General features: G+C 42.7%; 1 long non-coding RNA gene across 1 annotated transcript; it reads right to left on the bottom strand.

Annotated features, from left to right (window-relative positions):
- Positions 1-201: 201 nt before the first annotated feature.
- Positions 202-794, bottom strand: LOC122022571. Its single transcript, XR_006123021.1, has 3 exons — positions 748-794; positions 412-475; positions 202-256 (listed from the first exon to the last, which is right to left on the bottom strand). It is a non-coding gene; the product is annotated as an uncharacterized LOC122022571 (long non-coding RNA).
- Positions 795-4,927: the final 4,133 nt, after the last annotated feature.

Here is a 4,927-nt window from a genome sequence, read left to right as displayed (position 1 = left end):
GATCCAGAATATAACAGAGCATGTGGTTAGGTCACTACCTAAGGCATATGTGATCAGGTAGATAATATGCAGTGCAGAATAAATAAACAAACAACATGTACTAATCATGTAGTGACCAACCGAAATAAACAGGTAACACAATTACTGTTATATGTTAAACATATTATCATGCATATCAAAAGACATAAGTCAAAGTACCCGCCTCCAATAAAGTGATCCAAATCTGACTCCGTGATACTCGTCTCGCGTCAAGATCCTGTGTCACGAATAGAAATATATTTCATTTAGCTACATTCTCATAAATAGCTAAATAACTCTCTAACCCTAGTTTAGGGCAAATCCCTGACCAACACATAAACCCAATTCAACCCATACATGATCAATAGCATATATCAAATTCCTATGCCTTACCTGAAACTCACAGCCGTTTTATCACTGTTGGAAGTAGGATCGTTTGCTGCTGGAATCCTTCCTACTGATCAGATCATGTTGAGATCAATAATTGGGAATCACAAATCAAACAACAACCCATCTTACAACCTAATCTTACCTCAGGTGTGCCAAGCTGTTAACAGGGGGTGGTGGCCGGAATCAAACAGGGACAGCAACAAACTCTTGATGCTGTGATAACCGAAACCAACTAGGTCACTGTCTTCCAACAATCGAATCGAAAGAAATCACACTACAAATGCATCAACAACCCAATCAACTACTAATGCACAACTAAAATTTCAACCTGATCCTTACCTTCATCCAGTAGCTCACTGGATTAGAGGACGGAGGAGTTAGGTCACAGAAGGAAGGAATTCAACTAGAGTAGAAGGAAGGCGACCTGTGGTGTGCCAGCGTTGCTCTGTGAAATGGCAATCTAGGGCAGAGAAGTCTCGGCACTTGGAATCCCACGGCAGAGACCAGGGCAAAGGGGGCGGCCGCCTGCCGGCTGTGGTGACGGTGAGCAACTCCACAGTGAGAGAGTAGGTTTCCGACGATTGGGGTCGGCGTCGGCTTCACCTCGTCGGCGGCAGAAACTAGGGCAGAGACTAGGGCTGAGGAGCGGCTGGCCGGCACTGCTCGGTCCAGAGAATCGGCCGGTGCTAGGGCTCAGGGTGGTCGACGGTGGCTAGGGCTGACGGTCGGGCGTCACAGAGGCAGTGAGGAGGGGGCGTCGGCGGTTAGGGCAAAGGGAGAGAGCTCGGGCGGCTGCTCGGTGCGCGAGGGAGAAAACACAGAAACGACGCAGGGGAAAAATAAAAAGAAAAAGAAATTTAAAAGGAAAAGGAAAAGGAATAAGGAATTTATAAAAGAAACAATTCCTCGTTAAAATGGGGTAGCCTAAACAGGCTTTTCCGGGTCCCATTTTTATCCCCGTTAACTCGTCCGTACGAGCTCCGAAAAATTCCCGAAAAGTATCCAAAAATTCCAAAAAATTCATTTATTAATATTCCCTATTTTTTTTTTTCCGGTATTTTACATTCTCCCCCACTAATAAAAATTTGGTCCCCAAATTTCAGTATCTACCATCAGCAAGTACTAATAACAAGTAACAATAATAAATGCTGAACGGCAAATTAAATCACATACCTCAAGTGAAAAGATGGGGTATCGAGCTCGGATCGTATCCTCGAGCTCCCAAGTAACTTCCTTATCCGAATGATGCTGCCATCCGACTTTAACCAGCCGGATAGTCTTGTTCCGCAACTGACGCTCCTTCCGGTCGAGAATCCGTACCGGAACCTCCTCATAAGTAATGTCAGGCTGAACTGGAACTGGAATATCTGTCAGCACATGCGTCGGGTCGGGCACGTATCTCATCAGCATGGATACGTGGAATACATCGTGCACGCCAATCAAGGACGGCGATACTACCAACTAGTGAGCTACTGCTCCAATCCTTTCTAAGATCTAGAAAGGTCCAATGTATCACAGAGCTAGCTTACCTCTGAGGTCAATCTCTTCACCCCTTTCTTGGGTGAAACTCGCAAAAATACCTGGTCACAAATGGAGAACTCTAAGAGTCTCCCACTCCGGTCAGCGTAACTCTTCTAGCAGTCATATGCCTCTAACATCTTCTGTCCGATAGTATGGACCACTTTGCCTCACGTTGAGCTCTATGAGGTCCCAACAACTGGGCCTCTCGGATTCTCGTCCTGATTAACGACTGAGCAACTATGGTAACAAGACTACCCTGCTCGGTCTATCCCTGCTCCTCAAGGTCTAACTCGGAGAAACCCCGAATCAAGTTTGTTACCACTACTCGGTGGCAAACTAAAGTCCCTCTAGACTTCTGGCTAAGTGCATCGACAACCACATTAGCTTTTCCCCGGTGATAGCTAATGGTACAAATCATAATCTTTCAGAAACTCCAACCATCTCTTCTGTCGGAGATTAAGTTCCTTCTAAGTGAACAGATATTTGAGTCTCCGATGGTCAGTGAAAATCTCAATGTAATATCATACAGGTACTGCCGCCAAATCTTCAGGGCAAAAATAACAGCGGCCAACTCCAGATCGTGAACTGAGTATTTTCTTCTCAGGCTCCCTCAACTATCGAGAAGCATATAAGAATACTCTACCGTGCTGCACCAGAACAACACTCATACCCTGTAGAGACGCGTCGGTGTAGAGGACAAATTCGTCCTCTTCCGAAGGTAAAAACCAAAAATCAAAGCCGACACTAGTCTCCGCTTCAGCTACTAGAAGCTGGTCTTGCAATCCTCAGTCCAAGTAAACTTCACGTCTTTCATGGTCACGCGTGAAAGTAGCATAGCTATGCGGAGAAACCCTCGACGAAAGGTCTGTAATATCCTGCGAGTCACAAAAGACTGCGGATCTCCTACACTGATTTCGGCTGCTCCCAACGGTAACAACCTCTATCTCCTGTGGAACCACGGTACACTCCTACTGGTGACCGTGTGTCCCAAACATCATAACAAAAGACAATCCAAATCAGCACTACTGACAATCACATATAGATGTTCTCATCGAAACATCTCTAGATCTATGCAAGGGTGATGTGCGTGACTCACCGCGGATCCGAATTAGATCACAACATCGTCCACAAAGACAATGGAAACCTATCCAAACATCCTCGACAAACCAGGATCATCAGGCACTAAATACATCTAAGGCACTGTAAGCCTATATGGCAAAACCCAAGACACAAAATGTCCGTATCACAGATATTCCTATCCATAAGATCTCTGATAATAAGTCGAAAATCTGATCATCCATAACATAAATCACCAAAGAATAAATCCTCCAGTGTGAGAGCAACGCTCCATCACAGGAAACACCACATATGTGGGAGCAACGCTCTACCACAAGAAATCCTCAATATGTGGGAGCTACGCTCCACCACAAATAATCTGAAATAGGTATCTGCAATAAATATAGGAGCTATGCTCCACTACCAGCAATTCGTAATATGTGGGAGCAACGCCCCACCATAAAACAATATATAAGTGCACCAAGGCACCTAACTATCCAGCTAAAGACTATACAAGATCTCTCTACCACAAATCACTGTGGTTAACCTAGGCTATAACAACCTAGTAAACTAATCAAATCCATCATCAACTCTATCAGCATCCTAGTGGGTCATCCACTGATAGGAGAATTAGTTGATGGGTAAGTCCAACAATGACATAATGCAGACACTCCACATCCTGCATTCAGCATAAGTAAAATCATCATACTGCTACCAATGTATACACCTAGCACACATGCTCACACAACATATGTATGATCAACAAAATCCTCCAATTATTATACACCAAACATACTCACATCTCAGGTATATTCAGTATGATACATCCAACAATACATACCGAACACGTGTGCAAAATCAACATCGGTAAAATCAACAATACACCTCAAACAGCACTCACATAACATATCATATAACCGACATATGCTTCCAATAAAACATACTAAACCCAGGTGCACTCACATATCAAACATAATCAAAAAGATACCTCATATACCACACCAAACACATATGTACATATCACAACTCAGATTAAATCGACAAAATGCCTCCATCCAAAACACCACCGATGTACTTATACTACATCTCGGATTTAATCAACAAGATATCTTCAATAATACCTCCGGATACATACACCCAACTACATATCTATGATCCACAAGGAACCTTCAAACCATATCAGAACATGGATACATATACTACTTGCAAATGGACAGTCTACCACAGGACTCCTACAACCCAAAACAATCATGATATACATGCAAAATCAGCATACCAGCTCAACCAAAGAGACCAACCTTATGCTACCAACACTCATGGGTTACCGGTATATCTAAACAAAATTCATGCATATGTATCAAGCATGAATACATCAATCAAAGGCAACCCAAAAATAAAGCAGCCTAATCATCCAGTAACAACCCTGCTCTAGGTTCAAAGGAACTAGTATCGGACAAGAAAAATATACACACCGTGGTATAACATTGCCAGTCAATGTCATACACTACCAAGACTATATCTAATAGGGAAAATTTATCATCATAAATCCAAATGTACTCTCCCAGTATACACTAGTAACTATTGTATCCCATAAGTGTTAAGCAATTAGCTCTACACTTCCTTACATCAGCGGGGTCACATATCCCAAAGCACCCTCTAAGTTATCCCACCAGGTATATACAATCCACGGTCAAAATCTTCATGGAATAGGATACATCGATCCTTTATAACCTATCCAAGCCGATAATGATATATGGCTAAATCAGTCATTTTTCACGTCAGTACAAAACATGTACTCAAATGTGCTCTAAATACATAACTAAGCACAAATAACCTAAAGGTTCAAACCTCTAAGAATAGAGTATGACAATCCTCTACTGATCAACCAACAAAACTAAATCATTCATCTACTAACTAATCAAGAATACCTTAATCCTCCACA

The sequence above is a fragment of the Zingiber officinale genome, chromosome 9B, assembly GCF_018446385.1.
Source record: "Zingiber officinale cultivar Zhangliang chromosome 9B, Zo_v1.1, whole genome shotgun sequence".
NCBI lineage: Eukaryota > Viridiplantae > Streptophyta > Magnoliopsida > Zingiberales > Zingiberaceae > Zingiber > Zingiber officinale.
The sequence above is the reverse complement of the archived record's forward strand: the minus strand, read 5'-3'. Positions and strand labels throughout refer to the sequence as shown.